At 39.9% G+C, this 27483-nt stretch overlaps 1 long non-coding RNA gene across 1 annotated transcript; it reads left to right on the plus strand.

Annotated features, from left to right (window-relative positions):
• The first annotated feature begins 6417 nt into the window (after positions 1–6417).
• On the plus strand, positions 6418–26486 carry LOC122844976. Its single transcript, XR_006372959.1, has 4 exons — positions 6418–6530; positions 25521–25631; positions 25743–25778; positions 25873–26486. It is a non-coding gene; the product is annotated as an uncharacterized LOC122844976 (long non-coding RNA).
• Positions 26487–27483: the final 997 nt, after the last annotated feature.

Raw genomic sequence — 27483 nt, forward strand, 5'->3', positions numbered from 1 at the left:
GCCAACAGTTGAAGACAAAATACGTTTTCATAATGTTAAAGTGATGTGATCAGTTATAATTTAATATAACCAACATGGTTTGGTTTTCTCTACTTGAACATGAAGTAGTTAAATGTGGGCCCACTGGACATGACAGCAACACCAAAGGATTAAGTCAGAGAAATAACAAAGCCTACACTCGCTACAAATGTAAAAACATGTCTTATTTGATCGATTTTAAAAATAAAATACATTTAAAATATTGAAAAGAATCAGAAAATATTCTAAAAATCATTTCCAATACATATAACATGCAAAGAAATAAGAAAAAGAAAAATATGTCTTATTTATGTATTTGTTTTAAATCACTTAAAATGTTTAAAAAACATTATACATTTAAAAAAAAAAGTATTTCTAATACATATAATGTGCAAAATAAAATTAAAAAAGGTGGTCCAATGAAAGCTTGTAAGCTTCCCCATTAGCATCTGCCCAAGGTCTCATCCAATTAATGGTCGGCCCTGCTTAGAACGAAGACAGCAGTTTGAAGCACCAAACACAATGAGCTCAAACTACTTCAAAAAAAAGGAAGAAAAAAAACTTCTGTGTTTCTTTAAGAAGCAGCATGATGCTTTCTATTGATGGCATGTAATATCTCAGCAGAAGTCCTCCTCTTGCACTCCCCTCTGGTAGCTGGAGGCCAAAAGCCTGGGCTGCTACGCCAGACCTAATAAATCCCCAGCTGAGAGTGGCGGCAGCAGCAGCAAGCCTGCATTCTTCAGGAGCCAGCACTTCCCTTAATCCGCCCCAGAGTTGGAGCAACAGTTGGCCTTGCTGGCGGCGATGGGAGAGGAGAGGAGAGAGGAGCAGAGGAGAGGAAGGGATTCCTTAGCGACAAGAGCGTGATGCGTTTGCAAAAACACCGGAAATGTTGGAATTGGACACGCTCAGACTCCTGCTCTCCCTTAAGTGGCTTGTGTAAAGATTCACAGGCTGATTTTGGCAGATGTGTTCGCTTTCTCCAGCGCCTTGTGCTAAACACAGAGACAATCAGAACGCATTACCCCACCTGCCACACTGGATTCTTTTTTTTTCCATTATGTTTGACAGCTCTGTCCCCTCTGGTGTGTGTGTGTGTGTGTGTGTGTGTTTGTGTTGGAAAAAGCAAACCGATTAAAAAAAAGAGGAAATGCCTTGCAGATGTGTGCAGTAATGTAGCCTCTTGTGCAAGGAGATTTTGTTGCTTATGAAACTGTTCTGTCTTATAAATGACTTTTAAGGGTTTCTTACGCTGTGTGGGATACCTTAAATCTATTTCCATCCCTATAAGTGCATCCCATTAGCTGACCAGGAGGCTCATTAACAGGCTGATGGGTGAGAGACCCTGGTCAATAAGCAGGGTTACGTGGAGATATACAGCTGACACAGCCAGTGCTCTCTATACAGCAGAGATCAGACCCCCGTGAATTAATTCCTCTCTCCTGGTCTCTGGTTTCAATTGATTGCTTTAATTTGGCCTGTAATGAGTAGGAGGCATCCTGCCTGCAATTAGTGCATGTGTATGTCTGAGTGCATGTGTAAGTCTGCGTGTGTGTATGTAAGGGTGTATTCATGTGGGCTGTGTTTAATTACTGCAGTGGGTGGATGCGGTGTGGCCCGGCAAGATCCTACAGGAATGGGAGGATCCAGCGCTGACACCTCCACCCACACTGAAGGGCTTAATGTACCTTTAATGTACCTTCCTGAATACGGGCAAGAATCTGACGGTTTCCTTAGCTTTTAATGCCATTAATCTTTGAAATTACGAGGTGAACCCTTTACAAGCGACTCGCTTTAAAAGAGAATTTGTGGCCCCTAAACTTTCTAGCTCTTTGTGTCGCATTTAAACAGCAAACTGCATACTAATTTGGAAAAGTTACATGACAGACTAAAGGAAAGGAAAGCATAAAAGTGAAGCTAGACATTTTATTTTTAAACTTTGGTTTGCAATATGTTTCTCAAATAGAACTCACCAAAGTGTGGAGTTCATTTGTAGTAAGTTTCCGTTACCAGGGACGTTCCCTCTTTCCTTCGGACAAAAAGTGCCTTTCTGAATTTTTATTTACATTTTTTTACAGTGTAGTGTGTGGCCTGTAAAAAAAAATCTCACACTATTAAGGCAGCCAGTGGTTCCAAGGTACACACAGTGTCCTTTAATACTTGACAAATATAATACTTTTAAAATATCTTGCACTCCACTTGTCCATTACTGATACTAACACCCCTAAATAAAATCTAGCGCAACCAGCTACCTTTAGAGCATATTCCATTCTGTGAAGTATAAATCCGACTGTTCTGTGAAGGACTCTGATGTTTGTCATCATGAAGATCAAAGAACAGAGCAGGCAGGTCAGAGAGAAAGTTGATTAAACCACATACCAAGCTTTGAACATCGCTCAATGTTCTGTCCAGTCCGTCATCTGAAACTGAAAAGAGTGTGATACAAATGCAAACCTTCTAATGCATGGACGTCCATTGACAGGAAAGCTATTAGTTGCACACGCCACAAATCTGGTGTTCATAAAAAAATAACAAGCAGAAAAGCTATTGATGAAACTAAACCATCTGCTGTTCACCACAGGCTGTGTAGGTGAACACAGCAAAGGTGGAAGAAACGGTTTTTCTCAGATGAGCCGAGGATTGTGGCTAAGCCTGCGCATCACCCTGAATCAACCATTATCACTGGAAAGCATGGTGAAGGCAGCATCATGCAATAGTGATGTTCTTTTTCATTAGAGATGACAAGTATGACAAGTATTTCATACAAGTATGACAGCAACGCTGAACACACAACCAGACGTTGTATGGATTGTTTCAGATTAGAAGATGTTTATGAGCCAAGACATAAATTTTGCTGAAAAATTGTGGTAACACTTGTAAATTGATGTTCGCAGATACTCTTCATCTGATCAGGCTAAGGTCTCTTAAAAAAGAAAAGGCAACAATTTCAGTCTCTTGACAGAATAAGCTGGTGGAGACACACACCAAAACACTTGGATCTCAATGAGACAACAGACAACAAAAGTCAAATAAAGATAAAAATTACATGTTTCTTGGTATTGCCAGGACTTTTTGTCACCACTAATGATTACTTCATAAAATCTGTGCTCGTTTTCCTACTTTGTAGGACGACTCTGACTATTCAAAAGAGCTAGCAGACGTGCTCACCCAAAGAACGAGAAATTCCCACAGTCGCTAACTCTAAATTACACCAACATGCTAAACTGCCTGGGATAAGAGCTGGGGATCTGAGGAGATCATGTCCTCTGCATAACAAACACTGAGAGTCGTCCTCCCTCTGTCTAGCATTTGTCTATCTGTCTTTGCTCTTTATCTTTCAAAGGAATCGTGTTTGTGTCTCTTGGAGGGCAGGAGCAGGCCGCAGCTCCCTCAGGACGCGGTGAGGGTGGGCGGAGGTTGATTTGCTGTGCACTCTCGGTTCTTCGTGAATGCAAATAAGTCTTGAGTTATTTGCATTCACGAAAAGTTTTCTCAACATTGCCCGACACTAATTCTGCCTCCAGACACGCCGAGGATATTGGCTTTATTGCATCCATAGTGGGAAGAAACAAAAAAATTCAGTTGGTGTAATGATGTGAAAGTCTTTGGGATTTTGACAATGACCGTGCAGAATATCTTCACCACAACCAAGACAGAATAATTCAGCAGCTTGAAGCGTTTGTTAGGATCCGTTTCTTTAAATACTTCTGAATGTATGTATATTTAAAAGCAGATAAAGCTATTCTGCTAGTTTAGAACTTGGTAAACTTTTGAAATGAATTGATTCATGAAACCTTTTTATCGTTTCCTTTGCCCTTTATTCTGTTTGCACATCTGAGGGCCTTGAGCACAGTTTATACTGTCGTACCGGAAAATATCGAAATCACTCCTTATCAATATGAGAAATAATTACTGTTATTATCAATGTCTTTGTTATAACTTGGTAAATTTGTCAATTAGTACTGCATTATGAGATATTGATTGAGAAAGAATTTAAACATGCTAAAAAATATTATTATTATTATCCCCCACTCCTCTGAACATGTAAATATTCTTTTTTTGTTTTTTGATTTTGTTTTAAATTGATTGTCTTTGCATATATCTGTGTTTATCCTTTTATTACACAATGTTTAATAAAGAAACGCCGTAAATGGGTATAATTTAAAACTTTGACAGAGTCTACGCTTCCAGGAAACAATCGTTCCTCGACAGCCGAGAGTCGGTTCTGTATGAATTGAAACTGCTTTTTATCAGGCTGCTATCTTTATGCTTTAAATGTTGTTCTTTATTAGATGAAGAAAAATAGTCTCCTCCTTCAGAATGACTGAATAAATCTGAGGCCGATATGAAAAATAATACAAGAATATAAGAAGCATTCTTAACGGGTACATTCAATTTTCCCCTGTCTAAAAATTTTTATGATTCCTTATGAAGGAATGAGATATTTTATTGGACAGACGATTAAAAACCTGAATGTCCCTTCAAGAGGTAAAAGTTATGCCTCTTTACTCTTTCTGTCCAATGACGTCCTTGATAGGATTAGCATGACTAAAGGGTCTTAATATATGGAAAATATATTAAACGTGTGATGGTTAGTGTCTATGCCTCATTAATGACAGAGTCCAATTATTTGTTCAAAATCTCCTGGCTCCAGTAGGACTAACCTCCACCTCAGCTTAATTATGTTTGAGTTCTTTCATGCTAATTTCCAAGCTTCCTAATGATGCTGTGTGCTTGATTGCTCTAAGGATCCTCTGCCAGTAGGATGCATATCATTTGCTTTTCTCTGTCATTAAGGAAATAATCTTATGGAGATTGCCAAAAGCTAATTACACTAGCCACTGCTGGAATCTTCAGTGCGGCGTACAATAAAACAGCTGCGCAGGTAAAGCTGACAAGCTTTTAGCGGAGCCGTTCACCTCTCCGCTCTTTCTTTATAATCCTCATGAATATTGCTGACTTTGTTCGGCAGAAATGGGAAATATATTTCATTTACCGCTGCTCGACGCCACAGGCTCGACTGACCTTGCATCCTTCCTCCATTTTTATGAGTCGGGTCCGGGAAGACCTGCGTTCCTCGGAAGTTCAAAGACGGAATACTTCAGCGTCGGTATTATCAACAGCTCGTGGTGTGTGCAGGTGCAGCACGACAATATGACATAATAAAGGCACGCTGCAGGTGAAAAATCGTGTTTTCCTTGCAGATGCCGGTTATTAAAAGCATACAGTGTACTGTATACTTTGAAACAATCCCTGCATCTGCATATTCCTCAGTGTGAGTGTAGATATCAAACAGCTCCTACTGAAATTAGGCTCATTGGTCAGAATATGTTTTGTGATTAATTCTTTAACTTGTCATAAAATATCCCTGTTTTTTGCATCATCCCGGATATCTAAAGGTGTTTACTTAGAAACGTCATTTAAGCCGTTAATTTTGGGAACGATTCTCTTTACGCTTAGCTAAAGTTGAAATTGGCTTCGGAACTTATGAACAAAATAAAAAGCCAGACCTGCAGGCAGCTGCTTTGGGCAGCAAATTTCCAAATTTAAGATGTAGTAATCAGCAGCCACTTACAATCGGTTGCAAACATGGGCAACAACACTTTAGATTGGAACCGCCATTTTAGTTACGAGCATCTTGCTGAAGCATCACACTCCTGAAATGATATTTACATAAAATCTTATTTTCAAAACCTTTCACCAGTAAAAACCTAAAAATAAATAAAAAAAATAAATGACACAAATGCTTTGAATGTGTATTACAGCTGTAATTGCAGTGAAACCAGCTGTCTCCATCATGAAACTGAAATTTTGCTAATTCTTCTTTGCAAGATAACCTCAGTCAAACTGAATGTAAAATATTCAACTTTGGCTTTAAGTTATCAACTGGATTTCAATCTTTACTTTGACTGAGCCATGCTAGCACATGGACATACTTTCACCTAAACGTCTACAGTAGGACTCAGTGTGTGTTAAGAAAAGTAAGTAAATCTGTAAGCAAGTAATTAAATGTAATTCACATTTGATTGATTAAATCACAAAGGGGTGCACAATAAAAACATAGAACATTAAAACTATAAAAAGGCTGTATACACAAAATATGGCTTGAAAGAAATTTCACTTTGTAATTTAACGCCTTTAAATTGGGCTTCTGTCTCTTTAAGAAACTCCAGCTCTTTCTGAAACTCCGCCCTCAGGAAGTCATCACAACATGGCTTCTCTATTAACCCTTTAACAACATTTTTACCAGCGCTGAACTGAGAAGTGGCTCGTATGACGAGTTCAGTAGATGTGCATTTCCACCAGGTGCTTGCTAATTGATGCTGGCTAGTCTGAAGGAGCTGAGTGGGGGAGTCATGGGAGAAGGCTGCTCCGTGAGGTGGAAACTGCAGCTCTGAAGGAAAGCTTCGTCCGGGCAGAAGGGCTCAGTCCCCCAAGTGTTTTGCAAGGCTGAATGGTTGCCATGGGAGACTAAAGTAAACATGGATAAAAGAATCAAAGCAACACTCCAGGTATGCATTATAGCATAATATAAAGCTCAAATTTTTCTTTTTACATCATACCGACTCTTTAAAAAGGCTGTAATGCTAGGCTAATTGCCTTTCACCAAGAAGATCCTGGGTTTAATGCATTTGCGTTCCTGGTTTCTCCCTGGGTCCTCTGGCTTCCTCTCACTATTTACAATCAAACTTTTGAAACAATATAAGACATGAGATACCATAAGTTGCTTAAAATGTAGAAGTGGACTATATGAAATGATAGTATTTTTTTTTTTTTGTGGAAAACTCATTCAAAAATGACTAACAATTTCCAAATCTGATAACTTGATAGGCATGCAGTGTTACAACAAGAGAACATTCACTGAAAATATACAGTTTAATACCATATACTAACTGCTTTAAGTGTATTAAGAGTCAAACATACACACTAATACGCAGCACGAAATGAGTAACCACACGTGCGTGGGCGTGTGTGTGTGTGTGCATCCCTTTTCAGCCTCCACCTCCAGCGTCTGTGAGTGTGATTGACTTTTTCATTTTGTTTGTGTAAGCTGATTTTTTTGTTGTTGTTGTTGTTGTTGCCTCTGAGACGTGGCCTATCCACTGCCTCCAGCTGTGAGCTTTAACCCACGAGGTCCTGTGAGACGTGTGACCCACCACGTCAAATCCACACACACACACACACACACACATGTATCTCTAAAATGTACACATCAAGCTCTTATTTATGCAGTAAGCACCCAAAATTTACATACATTACCATGGATCACGCATGTTAAGGCTGCCAACAAGGTCACGGCGGATGCATTTCCTCACATTAAGATAACATGTATGATATGGCGGCACAGCATCCATTGTAGCGTTCACCACCCATTTCCTTAACGACTCAGAACCAATCCTGCTGGCTGTTATGACATGCGAAATACATGGGCCTTATTATCACATAATTGCAGGGTGCACCAGCGAGGATGTCTCTGTGAGAGTAAGAGCCCTAATGCTAAACAATGGACCCTCTGTTCCCTCACTGGAGGTATGTAAAGGCACGAAAAAAGTGGAGTGGGATGGATGGAGCCAGTGATCTTTCTCGCTGTCTTTCTATCACTAGTTAATACAGCCGTTATTAGACAGCCATGTTGATTGGATTCGCCCCCCACCCCCTTACAATCTTCACCATGGTTTCTTTCAGGACTGAATGTAGCCATTCTCCAAGATGGCAGCAGATATAATCCCACTTCCTGCTTTGAATCCAGACAGAAGGGAAAGCCGTGGATAATTTGCCTCTCCTCTCTGCTCTGTCTCTAACTGAGATGGATGCAGAAGAGCTTCCTATATATCTCACTTCATGTGTCTGCGTGTGTGCGTGCATGTGTGTGTGCCTTAAGGAAGAAACGCTTTAATCTGTGTCTTAAGACTGAGTCCGGTGTGGCAGGGGGGAGAGCATAATCTGATTTAAAGCATGTCGAGGATTTTGAATAATTTCCTCATTACCTCCACCCCATATTTAATTTAACATGAACAAGGAGAACATTTGTGTGTGTGTGTGTGTGTGTGTGTGTGATACTTTGGGTGCATGTCACACATATGCAGAAGACAGTCTAATTTCTTCCTGCTTGAGGAGGATAGAGTTCGTCCTTGCATACTTCTTCTCTCTCTCTCTGGCTCCCTCACCAGCCCTCTGAGAGCTACAGCTGTCACACTTTTCCCATCTACAATTGAGGAGTGTGCACAGCACACAGCCTGTGAAACCATGTCAACTCCTGCCACCCGCTTCTGTTAAATAATCTGGCAGAACCAACACCACGGAGGGGGTACGCTCGTGTTGCTGCCTATGTAATCACCCTGCCAAACCCCCGCCCCGGCCCTTCCTCACCCACATTAGTCCGGTTCCTAACTCCCAGTTTGTCTCAACTGTCTGAGATGCAGTCAAAAAGTGTTAGACTTTGCCTTTTCATCATCTTTTCAAAACTTTCCTGCTTAACTATGTTGATTAATAGCCAGAGGTAAAGGAGAGATGAGAAAACTACGACGGCGTATCAGGGCTGTTGGAGACAAAAAAAAAAGAAGGAGCGATTTTTTTTTTTTTTTTGCAAAAAAGGACAAATATTCTAGAAAAAAACAAAAGAAACTAAGGAGGAAAAAAAAGGAAATTTCAGAATTTCATTTCCATGTTCTTCCAAGAAACTACTTACAATGCACTGAGAGTAATCTAAAACTTTCTCAGAACAAATTTGTAACTTTTTAAATTCAGAAAAATTATTTTATATTTTTTTAATGATTTCTGAGATTTATCTAAAAATTTCAGAGTTTTTTTTCATGGAAATTTACTCCTCTTTTTCTCTATCTACTAATGTGCCGTTGAAGAAAACTCTCGTCCACCCTGTGTTGGAATGGAATAGGCAGGGCCAGAAATGCTGCCTCAGTGCAGTCACGCTATATCGCCTCCTTAGTCATCTGACATTGTAGCAAACATAATGTGAGCTCAGGCTGCCACAGACTCTTTAGGGTTGACTAAAAGAACCACAACATCTTTGTGATTTCGTACAACCTGAGTAAAGTTCACCCCCCACAAATTAAACTAAACTGGAGTCTAATGTTTATGCAGCAAAAAATATTTGTTTGTACCACCATCATTTCAAAAGTTTTCCCAGGAATGAACAACTGACACATTAACAAAATCAAACAAAATATATATAAATAAAGTGTTCTGTGTTTGTGCAGCACAAACATAAGGCACTGAACATTATTGGAGACTCCTCACTAACTCTGAAAAGCAAAAAAAAACATGAAAAGCAAAACCACTGCACAGCTTACTTCCACAAGCTATTAAAATGCTAGCCTTTTGAAAGATTAGAGAGAACCAACCTATTATTTTGATAAATAATATTTGTTTTAAGGCTCTTGCTATGAACAGAGTAATAAACAAAATGCACTACAGCAGGAAATCATCGACCGAACAAGGAGCAAGTACCCTGACTTGTAATGGAAAACAGGTTTAATGGGAGCAGAGAGCAAAACAAATACAAACAAAAACATGACAGGAACAAAGACTATGTCCTCCACAAAGCAGAAAAACATCTTTAATGGAATCTCAGTAGATTCGAATTTGTTAATGAGACCATGACATACTCATGCATCAATTAGACCTGCGTCAGATGGTTTGTCAGTGAAGCCCTTTCTCTTCAGGCACCTTTCCCTGCCATTGCCTCGTCTACCTGTCAAACATGTCCCCCTATCACTTACACTGCTTCTTTATTTGACTGCCAGTGTTGTTTTCTCCACTCCACCCTCCTTGTCCCCTCACTCCACATGAAGCGCAGAGGACACCAACAGAATGTCAGTTCAGCAGTGTGTCTAGAGGGATTTCTGCTGAGGGAAATACATATTTAATGACATCTCCAACTGAGTCTTTTTCAGACTCAGCCTGTAACCTTACCAGAGATGAACACGGGGGCAGGAGGGGACATTCACCATACTTACCTATTGTTAACCCCCACCCCAAAATAGTTTGGGTTTTTTAACAATTAATAACAAGCATCTTTAATATTTAGTTGACCCCACCCCACATGTCGCTGTAATGCAAATGTGCGATCATCCATGCATTTGCTTCTGGTAGTGCCCATGAGGAATCCTATGGCGAAAGACCTCAAGTTCAGTATTGATGATATGAGGGGTTACAGTTCCCACCAGAGATTTTCAATTGAGTCTGCGATGGCATTAGTTGTGAGGATTGGAGTTTTCTGTGTGTTTATTTTGGTTTCTGTGTCAGTTGAGTCCCTGTGTTGTCCTGTCTTCCCCTTGATTGATCCCAGTTGTGTCTCGTTCCCCTGTATTTAATCCCACCTGTGTCTCTTGTTCCTTGTCGGGTCCTCATCTCTCCAGTCGTTTGTTTGTGTCACATGTCTCTGCATTTGTTCCAGTTGCTACCAGTTTCTGAGCTCCTAGCCTTCTGCTCATCTGTGCTGCCTGGACTTTGTGTTCTTGTCATTTCATCATTAAAACCACCATCATTTTCTCTACTGCCTGGGTCCACTGTGTTTACCTCACCTCCTACATACCGCAGATCTTGACAATAGTAGTACGTTTCAGCACTTCTGAAATGAAACTTTAAGCTTGGGATTCTTGTCTTGTTTTAGAGACCAAAGACACTTAAGCTTTAGCCTCACAGATGTACTGTACATGCTACAGGTTTCCTTTACCAGAGGAATCAAAGTTACCCTAGAACGTCACTGGACCATCACCATGTTTCCCTGTAGGCATGCTGTCCTAGCAGTATGTGTTTCATTTTTCTCCTTCAGACATACTTCTGACCTCTCAGTCTAAACAAATCCAGTTTTGATATAGCTGTGGACAAATTGGTACTGACCTTTTCTTGAGCTTTTGGGTCAATGGTTGCGTACGACTTGGAGTTCAGGCAAGAAAACACTTAGCGTTAAGTATGTACGTTACTGTGGAAACAGAAATCTCAGTACCTGGTTCCATTTCAGGGTTTTGGCCACCACAACTGCAAGAAGCTGTTCTTCCAAGTTACGCTGCCAAGTGTATCTTTAGGTACATTGTTTGTACACGGTAACTGAGTCTTCTCTGAACTCTCTGGACAATTCTCTTAACTTCGCCGTACTTCTACAATGCAATTCAAAGTTACCATCAAGAGTCCAAGTACTTAAGGTACTACCAGCAAACCATTAGGTGTGTGTTTTAGTTTGTTCACTTTAGTCCAAATCATTTGAGTTTAAGATGTAACTTTTTCAAGTAGTTTGGCTTCTTTGCACACACAAAACATGTCTCATGCATTTCTTTTGCTCTGACTTCAATTGCTCAAAATGTGGAAGAACAACCAACATGGACTGACTGGCTACATTCACTTCCTCCACTGCCATTGTGAAACTACAACGTAGACTACAATTCAACTGACATCATCATTCACAAGTCCTCCTTCTGTTCATTGATTGGCCTGGTTGAAATTCAATTGGAGAAATCAAACTCAATGGGAGAAATACCAGACGGAGTACTGAAGGTAGATGAGAATCACGTGGAACTACACAGGAAGGCAATGGCCAGGCAAGATTGACAAGTTGAAAAACTTTGAGACTGGTTTTGTCATTGATAGTAGGATTTAAAGTTTAGTTCTGAGAAAAATCTTGTTTCACTATTTCTTAAATTATTCACATCTTGTGACAAGAGGCTTGAAAGATTTTCGATGCAACTGAGTCAATCTAAACTGAGACAAATGTAGCGAGTGGTGGGCGGTTGGAAGAAGCTGTAATGTGCTTGTTTTAAAACTAAGCCTTCAGCAGCAGCAAAACACAGCACCATGCGTCCAGGCAAAATTAGATTTGCAGACAGCCTTTATACTGTATATTTATTTGCCTTTCAACAACTGATTAGTCTCCCATGGCCCTTGGAGTTTCATGCTAGACTTAGCATTTCAATTCAGCACACATCTCGCTTTATCCGGAAGCCAAATAAGTGTCTGTCTCCAGTGGGAGTTTCAGCCCACAAGAGCGCAACCACTTCAGAGCGTGGTGGAGGGGTGCGTGAGGAAGACGGCAGGGGAGGCAAGGAGGGGGGGAAAAAAAGGCATTGTGCACAAACTTGTGAAGATGAAAAATGACAATGAGTGATCGCCGCGAGGGGGAAGAGATCTTCTGCTTCAGACGGCTACGCAATTACAGCAGACGAACCCGACGACACATAATGCAGCTGGCTTCTTTTTTTTTTTCCCTTCCCTTTTCTTCCTGTGAGCCAGGCACAGCTGGAGAGGCAGCAAGGCTCCGTTGTTCCTCTGTTTCTTCTGGTGCCGCTCTTCGCAACACAGGCCCAAAAGCATCATCAACAGCTCTGAGACTGAGAGGGCTCGGGGAGCTGAGGGTGGCTGTTTGGAGCTAGAAAACACCTTACCAGTACATCTTAATGACAGGTGACAAATGAGCACCAAGTTCAGCTCGGTTATTCCCTGTTCATAAATCAAGAGCAAACTGCAGACAAGGGTGCATGTAAGAAGATTGGTTTACTCACTGCTCCAGAACAAACCTAAATGACACCAATGAAGCAAGCGATCTCTATCAAAGATGCAGGCAGGGGGAGGTAAAATTCTGCGTGTAAGCACTCTGTCACGCCAACAGTAGCTCACCTTTTATGACCGACAGAACGCAAGTCAAGTGAGACACACTATATAGCAATTGAAATGTTTAAATCATTTGTGGAAATAGATACTGTAGCTGCCATTATGATTCTGGGCTTTTGCTCAACTTGTCCTTTCTTTTCTGTGTTATCTACAAAACCGTAGAGCAACACTGATCTAGTCTTTTGGAGTTGAAACCAGATATTCATATACACTGAATAAAAAAAAATGTTTTTTTCTCTCTGTGTATTTCTGTTTGCTTTAGGAATTTTGACTTGTCCCTCCTGGCAGTACTGATTTAAATGAGTCGGATATGTTACGTTCTGAACTGAGAACAAGGTTTTGATAGACTAGTGAAAACTAGCCCCTTGATTAACGCTTACATAGTCATGTCATTTGGCTGTGACGTATGCAATGCGTCAGCTCGATCGTAAAGAAAATCACTCTATGAAGCTTACCAGATATTGCGTACTCTCACTGCCATTTGTGGAGATGGGTTACAAAATCTATGCCAGCAATAAAATGCCTTAAACATTCTTCTTGCTGCGACTTTAATTGCTCAATATTTGGTAGTGTGGCCAACATGGACTGAACGGCTCCGTTGGCTTCCTCTGCTGCCATTGCCAAACTACATTGTCAAAATACAATGACATCATTGTTCATAGCTTCTCCTTCTGTTCACTGATTGGCCAGGATGAAATGTAAACTGAGAGATCAAACTCGATGGGACAAAACCCAGATGCGCCACTGGACGGAGATGAGAAGTGAGTGGAATTGAGTAGTAAACCATTGGCTGGTTTTGAAAGCAACTGCAAAACTCGCACTTAAGTCGCTGTTAAGTAACGTGACATTCTGTTACTAATTGATACTTTGTGACGTGCCCCAATCCCTACACCGTCAAGTACCACGCTGGTATTTGACAGCTGGAATGATTTTCTCTGGTCCACAAGCTCCTCTCCGTAATATACTTTTCCTTTACTTTTGCTTTCGTAGAGATGGCTTCGTCACATTGGTACAGGACTCATTTCACGGTGGATAAAGATTGGCCGGCATCTTCACAAGATCTTTTACTTTTGTTCTGGGGTTGATACACACATTTTGCACCAAAACATGCTAATCTCTGTGAAACAAAACCCATCTTCTTCCTTAAAGATGTCATTTTAGCCTGCAGATAGTTATTTGAAAAGAAGAAAGTAGCACTTTCAGCCACTGTATCTGGACTTGTAGACAGTTATCTTCCTGATATCAAAGCTAATATTTTTTTATTTTTCTATTATGTCATAAATAGTTCACAGTCATAGTTATCCTTATCTATGTAATATTTGGACCTTAAACAAAGCAATGAAATTAATTCATTTTTCTCATCATTCTGGCATTTGGCAACAGAAATCAAAAAATTTCATCTTATTTAATTTTAGACAGCGAGAAAATAATCGGTTGTGTTCTTTTATAAGGTGTATTTAAATATCTTGTTTCAACCGATACAAGACTTTATGAGGAGAAAGGAAAAAAAGCGTTTTGATTCAAGGTCTTTTCGTTTGGCTATCTATCCTCCCAGTGTCCCATTTTTACACCTCTCTTGTCCTCTTACCGCAGGCTGTGTTGGATGAGACGGATGCTTTTTGCCGGACTTTTCATTTGCCAGTGAGCCTGGCACAGGAATAATTACCTGTCTCTATGATCAATTACCTGATTACTCACCAGAGACGGGGCAGGATGGCTGAGGAACAAGAGCCTGGATCCGTGCTTTAGCAGAGCATGGGGCTGCTGTACTGTACGCATCCGCAAAGCACAAAAAAAAAAGAAAAGTGAATAAATAAGACCATACAAGGAAACATAGATGTGTGTTTAGCACACATGCATAATCTTTTCAAGCACATTTGACACTCAAACACCGAGGGTCCTGAGTTGGTTGTGTTCTCCTGGAAACCTAACAACTAGCAGAGTCAAGGACACACCGAGTGCTCGGCCAGAGAAAACACAAGGATGTCATTATGAGCCATTCTGACAGTTTTTGGCAAGAGAGAATCCCTGAGCAGGGCAAGACAATCCCAGACTGCCTTGTTATGATGAAAAGTGTTTTATCCAAGGACAATTTATGAGTTGAGAGAAAGGCTGTCAAAGAAAACACAGGAAATCACATGTTCCTCTTCCTGTTGAGTCCTCTTTGTGTCCATAGGTAACTTCTCATCGGAGTGGACAGGAGCCACATGTGTGGCGCCCCAAGGTACCATCCTGGGACCCCGCCTAATTTATTAAATGGTTTTGTTGGCTGAAGTGGACTTTATTTGATAATTGTCAGACAGGAAAGTGGGTAATGAGAGAGGGCAAACGTCATCAGGCTGGGACTCGAACTTGTGACGGCCACGTCAAGAACTAATCCCTCCATTTGTAGGTTGTGCTTTACCCTTACGCCACTGCCGTGATCAGCCCCCTACTATTTTATATCTACATGCTCTCACTAGACGATAACAAGAAATAAGACTAGTTACCATAACTTTAAAAAATAAAGCAGAGAGCAGCACCTGATCCAGAACACTGCTGCTGGCGTTCTCACTAAAACCAGGAAGATAGAGCACATCGGTCCTGGTCTAAAATCCTTACACTGGATCTTTAGCTCGAGGAATTTACTTTAAAATACTTTTGTTGGTTTATAAATCACTGAACAGTTTAGCACCAAAATGTATAAGAGATCTTTTGTGTTATTGCATTAGCCTTGCAGACCACTCTGGTCTTTTGGTTTCTGGTCTGCTCTGCATCCCCAGAACCAGAACCAAACTGAAGCAGCTTTCAGCTTCTATGCACCACAAATCTGGAACAAACTTTCAGAATCAAGACTTAATGACAGGATTTGACAAAACGTAATGTTTATTGCTTGTTTCATAATTGATGACTGTATCATGTTTTTGTGATATAAATCACTCTGAACTGCCTTGCTGCTGACATGTGCTATACAAATAAACTGGACTTGAATTGACTCTTCAACCAGAACTTAAACCAGCTGCTCATTGAGCTGCTCTGTAGTGATGGGCACCAATCCAACAACAATCACATCAACAAAACTGATTCATCTCGGCGCGCCCTCCTTCTATCACAACTCCAGTATCCAAAAGTATCTTTAGAATCTGTCTGTTTTTACAGCTCAATGAAGAATGATTGGAGCATTTTAATAGCTTTTAAAGGCTTTTTTTATTTTAAAGTCCATGCCATTTATGGAAGGAATTTATATAGTGTAAAAGCTTGTTCTTCTTCAGAAATTGAGCAATTCACTCCAACACACAGGATATCAACCAGTGGGCTGAATTTGAACTGGTAGGGACCCATTCTCGTCTTGTTAGTAGTTGGAGTGGATCACAGCGTATTGGCTCCTGTTCATCTGCATACTTTAACCAAACAATCAATAATTTGTCACATCCAATAAGTTAGAACATGCTTTCCAATGAGGCTTGTTTGTTAGATTAAGAGTATACCTTTTGAAAAAACAACAACATTTAAGCAGGTATTGAGAATATTTTCTGTTTTCACCAGACAAAATATTCTGGAATATTGTATTTTTGTGAGCTGTGAGAAGGGCATGTGGCAGAGGAGTTCGGAACCGATACGCTCGCACTCATGTCAAGCATATCAAAAACGGCGGAGTAAAAAGGTTGTATTAAAGTCAGCTGAGAGCTCACCGAGATGTTTGGAATGAGCAAATACTTAAAGCAAAGAAATGCATCAGCCCCAGAGAGATGTAGTCGGGGTAAAACAGTTGCTGGTTGAATTCTGGGGATCACCTCTGCGATGATTGTCGAGGGTTGAAAGCAATCACATCCATATCAATAACTCTGGCTGTGGATGAGGGTCCTACATATGTATCTTAATCTAATCAGGATAGAAACCCAGTGAAATCCAAGATAAAGTATCCTCTGGGTAGTCCACGCGTTCCCCTAACCAGCAGCCCTCTCCAGCTTACAGGAAATCCCTCTGGCCGTTGCTTGGCCCGAGGGAACATACACTAACACCAATTCTTTCTGGATTTGCCCTGTGGTCTGTTCCCAGCGGGACATGCCCAGGAGGCAACCTCATTAGACACCTAGACCACTTCAACGGACTCCTTTAACAGGATATATTGCCCTATATTTAAGGCGCAGTCTGGCTGTGGAGGGAAGTCATTTCTGTCATGATTCACACCTTCTGCCTGGTCGGATTCAGTCAACCCAAAAAGGTCCCATAAAAGAGGCCCATTGATAGCCGAGGCCAAAACGTTCCGTTATTTAGGACTCATATTGAAAACAACATAAACAATAAAAAATCCCAAGCGAATTGAAATATTACATTGATGAAAGTGTGGTCGCACCAAAGTCGAACTGTTGAGTGTTTTTTGTCTGTTTTGCACAGAACTTTTACGGCCTACAAAACACACCAAGCTGATCTCCGCACTCTCGTAAAGATGTGCGTCATGGAGTTTTGTCATGCGTGATTTGCAACGACATAGTAAACACCGTGATTATGGCAGAGATGAATGACTATTATGAGTTCACAAGTTCTGCAGAGGAGGAAATAATGGTGATTGACAAAAGCTAAGTTTTGAAATTGATGATATTGATATTGAGAGAAAAAAAGAAGGGAAGGCATCAGTAAAATGTTTTCCTGCTACATCGGACCAGAACTGGGCCAGGGGGGAGTTTAATATTTCAGCACGTACTTTCTCATGGCATTGGACAATTGCTCCTCAAAATCTGCTCTCGGACTGAAAAAGCAGTATTCTGACTACCCGAGTTTACAAGTAGTAACAGATTAATTACTTTCCCTTACTTCTCTTTAGCCAAAAGTAATGAGCCTAGATTTTTTTTTTAACTCTTTTGATCTGTCAGTTACACATCTTGTAGATGTAATCCTAGTTGTAGTCTCCTTTTTAAAGCTTTTCTATAAACATCTTAAGTGGTTTGAGGTTTGCTTTCATGTCTAACTGCCCTTTGCTGCATCTTAGCTCGCTTTCTTCTTTCTTCTTCACCATGCTCCCCAACAACCAATATCACTGTGAGAACACAAGTCATACTTACTTTTATTACTTATTTTGAAGTGTAGGATGCTAGAAAATGCTTGATCAAACGAGATTACTCAAAGAACAATATGCAACAACAATTGGTACGACAACAGCTGACCCATTTATTATTAACCAAGAGGTCTGCATGGGGGATAGACGTGCGGCTGGATAGAAATGCTGGAGCACTTTATCTCCAATTGAGTGCATCTATCTGAGATTTTAGATGCAGGCAGATATAATCCGATACTTGTTGTTTGGCTGAAGTGCAAAGGAATAAATGGTGTGTTGCTGTTTAGTATCCTGATTCAGTCTTGGACTCTCCCAGTGTTTATTTGTATTCCAGAGCGAGACAGCAGAATGCCTTATAGTGCTTTTATAAAACACTAAAATCATATTAAAAGTTCATCCTTATATTGATTCTATGTTACTTTTAATAATTTATTAGGGCCGCAACATTATATTTAACAAGAGGGGTGTGCTGTGGTGGCGTAGGGGATAGCACAACCCACATTTGGAGGCCTTGCATCCTCGATGCGGCTGTTGTGGGTTCGATTCCCGGACCCAGCCAACATTTGCTGCATGTCCTCCCCCCTCTCCCTCCCCTTTTCCTGTCAGCCTACTGTCATATAAGGGACACTAGAGCCCACAAAAAGACCCCCTGGAGGGGGAAAAAAGAAATCCAGCAATTTTTAAAAAGTTTTCTTTAACAACAGTGGGACATTATGATAAACAGGCATTCCTTGCTAAATGCATATTGCTAATCTTTACTTGAACCCTCCTCATCCTCTATCTTTTCCCTCTTCATGACCTGAACAGTGTCACAAAAAATGAAGGTCACCACCTGAGCAACAGCAGCAGTGATAGCTGTGTGTGTGCGTGTGTGTGTGTGTGTGTGTGTGTGTGCGTGTGTGTGCGTGTGTGTGTGGGTGTGCGTGTGTTCTTTGTGGGGGTGCATCACACAGTGGTCTTCTCAAGAATGCTGACTTATCTGCTGTAAGTGAAAAGCAGTTCCCACATTAGAGTTAATCTCAGAATCTACTCCCATATTTATAAATTCATCAATTTTTCATCAGTAGACAGCCAAAAGACTCAAGAATATTTAATAATTAAAAGTGTACAAAACTACAGATCATTTGGACAATTTTTCTCCTCTAATTGTGTTCAGAGTTGTAGTTTGTGACAGCTGTATTCATTTCCTTTACTGGATTTGAGAGCTGTGTAAAAAAAACAACAACATCAAAACGCATTGCTTTGTCCCGAGAGCAACGTGGATTGTCTTTGCTGAAAAGCGATCCTTTCCCTCTCAAATATTAGTTTCAATGGAAGCTAATGGTTAAGAGTAATGTCCACCTGCCCTAAAATGGTTTGGTGAAGATCCAGAAGTAATAAATAATTTAGTGTGCTCTCTAATCCTCTAAAACCCCATCATCTATCTCTATATTTAGGTAAGGTCTACAGCTCTAAAGTCCCTCTTGTAAATTTATTCTTGCTCATCTGCAAAATGTGCAAACCTCTAGGATTTATTCGCTACACTTGACTGAGTACTCAAACTTGTCAAATTTGCTCATTTTAGAGGGAATGTGAGAACACTTCCTGTACACCAAAAATTCAACCTATCCATTCAAAAATGGATGTAAAAGGGCAGTAATATGCATTTTCCAGGCACATAGTCTGATTTTATAGCATAATCAAGAAACTCTGTACCTTCAGCTGTTATAAAAATGCTATATATTTATATATATCAAACATGACTTAAAAGAAATTTGACTTCGAAATTTAACTGTGAAATTGGGCCTCTGTCTCTTTAAGAAGCTCCTGCTCCTTCCGACTCAACAGCCACAACTCCATTCCTCCTTAAGTTCTAAACTAGCTAAATACCAATTAAGCATTGCATTTAGATATTGCTTGACAATTTTATGATCATTATCTGCAAGATAAAATACTATTCTGCTACAATCTGATGTCGTAGTAAAGGTTTGCTGTCCTTTTCCCTTATTCAGTTTTAAACAGAACATAAATTGTGCATGTATAAAGCAATAATCTTTTACATTTCAATACCACCACACCCAGAAGTGGTAGTGTACAAACACGATAACAATGAACTGTGTAAAAATATGTTGATCAACCAGTCAAACACTCGCTATGATGAATAATCCTGATCATTTCAGACTTCCTAAATAGTGTTAACTTCCAGTTTTTTTTTTTTTATTCCAATCTTAAAAGTCTCTACATATTTTTGCCAGAGGATGAACAGTATTTTACCGATGGCAGTAGCTTCCCAGCAAAATCAGCCTTTTGCATTGTAAATCAGGAGTAATCTCTGTCGAATGATTTGGCAACTGAATTAAGTGGCATGCATCTGATCTGTACAAAAAAAAAAATGCATTTATTTTTTTTCAACGGAATGATTTATTCAAGAACACTGTTGCATTTTCAGCCAAAGCGTGAACAAACACATTTTTGCAAAGAGCTGATTTGCATTCAGTTTTATTCACATCACCAGATAGGGAAGCGTCTTCAGTTTGTGGGCTGCTTCGGTGAAAACATGCCGGATGATGGCACACAAACAAAATCCCAAAAATGTAAAAAAGAAACACACAATTGCCAAAATGGCTCTATTTTCTTCCCTTTTGCTGAACTCTATGGTCCACTGAATGCAGAGAGGCTGGAGATCCATGATGTAAATGTCAGGGTTGAAACGCCACAGAATAACACAAAAGTTTACCGACTCCTTCCTTTAATTCATGCTGTTGTGGAGCCAGCTCTGACTCATTGGGTCACACACTGTCATGAATCACAGAGAAAAGGCCAGAGTGAGCGGTGCTTACTTTTCACGTGCGCGCGTGTGAGAACCTCTCTGTGTGTGGAGTGAGTGGGGATGTGAAAAGCCTAAAATGAAACGGAATGTGCCTTTAAACTACGTCCCCTCAGAGAATCCGTGGTTAAAATGGCAGCTGTTATTATCTGATCAAGTTAGATATAAGGAGATTTCAACAAAGTCTTACTTCAATGCCTCTAATCTGCTGTGAACAAGCAGACAGTTTAAGCACATTTTAAGTTCTGCATGGTGACATTAGATAAAAAGCGTAACATAAACTTCTGTCTTTCAAATGATTGTGCGGAAAATCCTGCAAAATGGTCACACAATACATTTTTGCACAATAAATGTTAATATTGGACAGAAACAACCTGAGTGTATATAAAAATTAGCCTAAATCTTTAAAGTGGGAGCGCTATCCAAACCAATATGGAGTTACCTCATTGTTTTAAAAGTGTAAATTAACTGCAATTAACCAAGTTTGAACAGCTGATTTCCAGTTTTTTACAGGTTACTATGAGATTGGTAAAATCGGAAAATCACTCAAACACATCCTGCATGACAAAATGAAGAAGGTTAAAAGTATCAAAAAGCAGCACATCATGCCCAAAACGAGAAAACAATATTCGAGAACACATGAGCAGGTACCGTCTACGAAGGGCCAAAAGAGACAATAAATAGATAAATAAATAAATACATTATCAAATGATTAATTAATTAAATGTATATTTGATTCTATTGTGGCTTCTGGTTCTGCAGCATTACCAAGGAATGATTTTATCTGCCAAAATCGCCCATCAAAGTCCAGGGGCGGGGCTTCCACTGAACAGTGGGACTCCACTTTAGACTGTGAAAGTTCAAAAGTCTCTTTCCACATTAAAATCCTCCAGTTTCAAAACCACAACACAACGCCTCAGCTAGATGATTCTTCTATACCGATAGCCGAACTTACACATTGAACTAATTATTACACATAGCACAGCCCCTAATTATCTACACTCCTGTAAATGTTAGCATTTTGATGACATATATAAAAAATAACTGTCTATTAAATAATGTATTTAAGCATTTAAACATATGTTTCCCATGTTGAGAAACAAGACTTATGTAAGACGAATTTAGAAATGTGGCCAAATTAAACAATTCAACTAATTACCATTATTGTGCAGCAAAATGTGATTGTTGATATGGAACAACGTGAACCATATTTCTGCTCCCTAGCAGAAAAAGCTTGACTGTCTTCTTCCACGGAGATGGAAAACACTCATTAATGGCAGCTATTGCCGCCGGTGGTGCCACAAGCAGCTATTAAGTTTAGGGGGAAATTATGTTTCCTAAAGGAGCAGGTTAGTTTAGGCAGCATTTTCCCTTCCTATAAATAAAATCCAGTGACGTGCGGTGAGGTTCATAGCTGGTGAGGCACTGACGTCATCAGAATCAGATTTGCAAATAGATGCATAGATTGACAGCAGTTTACAGGTTATGTTTCACTTCTGCATCCTTACACATACAAACTGTAGCTCACAAAACACGCATTTCCTTAAAAAACAAAACAAAATAAATGTTATTACTGTCTTACATGTCTTACATGGATGATCCATGTCGAAAGTCGGGATAAGCGAGAGGAAAAAAATCACTATCTCTATTATAATCTATCGCTGCACTTGACTTGCTTCCCGAATCGTTTAGCCTAGCTCGCTGTCACTTACTCGGCAGTTGAGGAGTGAACAAGACGAACGTCTGGGATCTTGAGCGCCCCCTGCCATGAGGCAAGAGAACTGCCTGCCTCACCTCGAACCTGTTCTCTGCCGTTTATAATCGCTCATTACACGAAACACGTTACACAAACACAGTTGGTGACAAAAAGCACTGTACATTATATACATAAGCTAAATTATTGTAAATAAGTTCACATATTAAATTTGTTTAAAACATTTTATTGACGCCGTACAGCAACATGCTCTCTCCGCTTAGCAGCCAGCGCAGAGCCAGGGGTTGCGCAATCTGCTGCCTCACCGGCATCGCTTCCAAGCATTTGAATGGGAAAATAAGAAAATTCAGCGATTTTGAACAAATAAAAATCGAAATTGGTGAAGCTACATGAAAAATAAATATTTTTTTGTACAAACCACCGGATGAATATAACAATTTAAATTACTTTATGATTATATATTTTCCTTCTTTCCATGATGGCTGGTGAGGCACTGCCTCACCTGCCTCCCCTGACCGCACGTCACTGATAAAATCATTATTTTAAACCACCCTTTTTGTTTCCCCTGAAATTAATGTTGAGCCAAAACATCCAATTGTCACAAAAATTAAAATTAAAATTAAAAAAAGTAAAATCAGACAAAATCTGGTGTGGGGCAAGTACCTTTTCACAACAATGTATTAATTGCATTGCCTCTCACAAGTAGACACTCTACAGAGTAAATGTAACACAGATGCAATCATCCATGATGCATTATGCTGGGCAAGCGTTCATGTTGCGATGTGAGTTTGGAGTGTTGAGAGAGGATATTTGGCATATTACGCTGTGAATAATAGCTCCAAACACATGTGCACACATTTTCTGGTACACGCAGGCACACACGCAAACACACAACACACTGAATCAGTCTGACGTAAGAGCGGCTTCAACAAAATACATCTGGGTGAGAACCTGGGCACCTTGTATTGAGCCAGTAATGATCGTTGTTACATAATGTTTACTTTATATTCTGAGCAAAGGTAATAATACATACAAACTGATCACTGAATGGAGGAAGATATTGTATCTGTCAATAATATCTATTGACAGGAGAATGTTTACTGAGACCTTGGAGGCTGCACTTGTTATATTTATTGAGCACTGACTGAAATGTCCAAATAAAACCTGTTCATGAATATTGACAAACATAAAATATAGGAGAGTGTACAGAGTTGTATTCTGGGTAGTGAATTTGTGAACGCATGAATGGATGGGATGCTGCTGAACTGTTTTTATTTATTTATTTTTTATTTATTTTTTATTTATTTTTGCTTTATTCAAGCAAATTCAGGAGAGTAAAACATATTTATTAATAAAGATAATGTTGAAATGGGTCATCACCCCACCTGGTAGTTAACGCGACAATAAAGCATGTTCAGAATTTGTTTTGGCAGCAAGGTTTGAGTTTGCTCATTTTCATTCATTCAAACTAAAGTCTGTGAGAAGTAAATACAAAAGATCCTGGATAAGCCCCCACTTTTGTGGGCAAAAAAATTATTACAGAGGTTCAGAAAATGAACACAATGAGTCAGAAAAATAGAATTTGAATGGGAACTTATGCAACACTAGCTTTATAAACTCACTGCAACAGGTGAGTAAAATTAAGGCCAAAGTATTCAAATTTCTGCAGCCTAGGATAGTTAATTTGCCTGAAAGGTTACTTGTAAGTTAGTTTTGCTGCGCTTGTCTTATTTCAACTTGTTTTATATCTTACTTGAGATATTTGCACTTCAAACTAGACAAAGGATACTTAGCAGGATTTTTTGTTTTTGCAGTGTACAGTGCGTTGCAAAAGTTCTCATCTCTGACGTTTTTCATTCATAGTCACATTACAATATCATTTATCTGGAATTATTTTTGATTGATCAATGCAAAGTAACACTTAACCATGAAATGGAACCAAAATAGGAAACATAATTTAGAAGTACTGCACAGTAAATATAAATAAAGTTATGGAACAGGTTACATGAAGATTTAAAACAAAGCAATAGTTTAACTCAATTCAAAAGAAAGTACAAAGAGGTAATTTTCAATAGATACTCATATGGGTGACAGAAAGCAATAAGGTGTGTATTGCAGATAATAACTTGGTGTAAGGGTTTAGAAAGATAAACCAGCATAAAATGGGAAAATGTATGGTAAATATTAGTAACTTCTACTTCTGACTGCCATTTTGATTTTGATTTTGATTTTTTAATGACAGTAGGACTTTAAAGTCTCAAGTGTTTAGGGGGAGGAGTTTATAAGTTCTCACTTCTTCCTACCCCATTTTGAGCATGATATGTTAACTGAAATAAAAAATTTTGGTATTTTCTTTCTTTTTTATGCACTTCTTGTTACTGTGCACTATTTTATTTTTATATTTGTATCATGTTCGGATAAATTATTCCTAAATAAAAAAATATTTGAAGTGTAACGCATTGATATCCCCATAAAAATCCAGTATAATCAACTGCTTCCTGAAGTCAACTAATCAGTAAGTAGAGTTTGCCTGTGTGTCATATAATCTTGAAATAAGTACAGCAATTACTTTTTTTGAAGCGAGAGCCAGCTGGCAAACAGCATCACAACGAACCAAGGAACACAGCAGACAGGTCAGATGTAAGGTTAAAATTGTTCATCTTGATTTAAAGAGAAAATCCTAAAATATTTTTCACTTCAAACTTCTGGCATTTAGCAAACAGAAATGACGAAAACTTTTGATTTCAGCTGCAGGTTGAAAGAGGATTTAAATAGAAACACAAGCAGATGATTCGAAGGTAAACTGATCTCCTCATTCATACTGCTGAGTAGTAGAGAGAGTTACATGGACTTCGACATGTCTGCTCCAGCCCACATTCAGCATTCAGCATAATTAATCAATTTAGAGCTGATTAACTTTGAAACATGACTGGTCCTGCTGAGAGAAGCTTCCACTGCATGAACTGCCCTGCAGACAACACCGTGCCTCTGACCATGTCCTTGAGTTGAACTTTCAGGATCCGAGTGACTTTGTATCTGTCTTCAGTTGCTCCTCCTCTTTCTCTCTCTCATCCTCCTCCTCCTCTGTCTCTGAACTTACTGTGGCGGTCCATATGGACTGTGGGAAAACTGCAGTGTCTGCAAACCTGTACAGACGTCCTGTGGAGCGTATGTTTGTTTTTATGGCATGCTCCTCGATAACAATCAGAATTCAGCGCTGCTTTTTGCCACAACAACAGACTCGCCGTTGGAACCAGCTGCTTTCATGTGTGCTCCTTCAAAGTGTCTTTTTATTCCGTTTTCTTATTTATTTCTCCAACCAGAAGCCCCGGATGATTGCTTTGATGTGGCCCGGCCCTCGGTGTCCCTCTGAGGAAAATGACAAAGCGCCATGTCGCAGAGGAATGCTGAACATGTTGTGGCCAGTCGCCCAGGTCAGCCTGATGACAGCGGGCCGGTTTTGTAGTTTTGTCGACTGCTGCTTTTAATGTGACAATGATCTCATTTTCTCTCTCTCTTCCTCTCTCTCTCTCTCTGTGCTCAAGGAGTTGTGTGTTCAGCCTTCTTCCAAGTGTCTGGCTGTAAGCAGGGAGAGATGAGGAGGTGGGGTGGGGGTGCACATTTCATTAGCTTTCAATTCATGTTGAATTTATTAGTCCCATGCTGGTTCCGCAGGATGGAAGGCTGCTTAAGAAGGGGAACATATCTTCTATATAGACACCTTTTTTTCTCCATCTGCTTACAACATGTGCGGAAAATGACCGGGAGACGTAAGAAGCCGGAAAGAGGATGGATAGTGGATAGATAGGGAAGTGCATAAGGAGAGCGGAGGAATCCGAGAAGGCGGGAATAACAAACCCGCCTCATAACAAGGGCTTGTGGAAAAAAACGACTGCAGCGGTTAAAAACTGTGTCAGATCATTTACCAGCGGGGGATGAGGGACTTCATCAGCCCTGCAGAGAGGCACTTGTCTAGTCAGCACTGCAACACAGAAACAGCCACGGCTTTATTTGTGAGCCTGGAATGTTCCTGTGTGCGCAAGGCCAGCACCCAAACAACCAGCCCTCAGCGCTACCTAGAGAGGGAACGTGGATCTGACCTGAGCCAGACACCGCTGCAGATGTACAGACGCAAGTTATTGTTGCAGGTGACCCGACAGGCCTGTAGCTCTGTTTAACTGGCAGAAGTGACCCAGCAAAGAGCCCCATCTGAATCACAGAGTCTGATGTGGCTCAGAACACATTCACGCTGTAGTATACCGATTTGAGCAGGTGGCACTGTAAGGGAGCACTGATATGTAAAATCAACTTTTTTTTTTACATTATGTTTTAATACTATCAAAAACATACCTGGAGTGTGGCCTTGATTCTTTCTTGCACGTTTGAGAAATCCTTTAATCTCCTGTGGTAGCATTATGTATTTTCCAGGCTCACAGTGCCATTTTGTAGCACAATCAAGTAACTGTTTTATCTTCAGTTGTTATAAAAAGGCTTTAAATATCAAATATGACTTAATATAAATTTGACTTGGTCATTTAATGCCATTAAATTGGGCCTCTGTCTCTTTAAAAAGTCCTGCTCTTTCTGAAACATTGCCTTCAGGAAGTCATCATAACATCTCTCCTCTATTATAAAATGGCGTAATGCTCAAAAAGGTCAATTTTCCCAGATGAGATTTTTTCCACTTGAGGACCGTGCAACAGATACACAAATTATCGGCTGGACTTTTCTCAGGATGAGCTTAGATGATCTTAGAGGAGAATTTCTTGCAAAACTTTAAAGATCGCAAGTTGAAACATATGGGAAAACCACATGCTTAGGTGTTAATCACCCACTTCAAACTCCCAAGGTACATGTGATATCCATGTGAAGCCAATAAATTGAACGTCTGAACAATGGCAGGGCCTGAAGGGGCTGGGTAGGTGCCACCTAATAAATTCCCCCAACACCCAAATTTGAGACCGTAGAATAAAAACACATTTGATAGTAAGAGGACACAGCTGCAAACATCTACTATATCTTTACTATTAAGCTTTGTTCAAAGATACGTCTGTGCCATCTGTTTTATTTTGGATTTCAAAAAATGTACACTGTCTGTAAAAAAATTTTTTTTTTATATTTGAACTTTTAGCCTGAACACTGGGAAAAGAAGTCTTACATATCAGTCATTTTAACTTTTTGGGGTGAATAAAACATGTACAGTAGTAAAATTGAAACGTTATCTTCAGCAATTCCTTTTCAAGCGCTCGTCTCTTCCTGAGAAGATCGGGGCTGACAGGGACAGTG

Source organism: Gambusia affinis, linkage group LG15 (assembly GCF_019740435.1).
Source record: "Gambusia affinis linkage group LG15, SWU_Gaff_1.0, whole genome shotgun sequence".
In the NCBI taxonomy this organism is placed as follows: Eukaryota; Metazoa; Chordata; class Actinopteri; order Cyprinodontiformes; family Poeciliidae; genus Gambusia; species Gambusia affinis.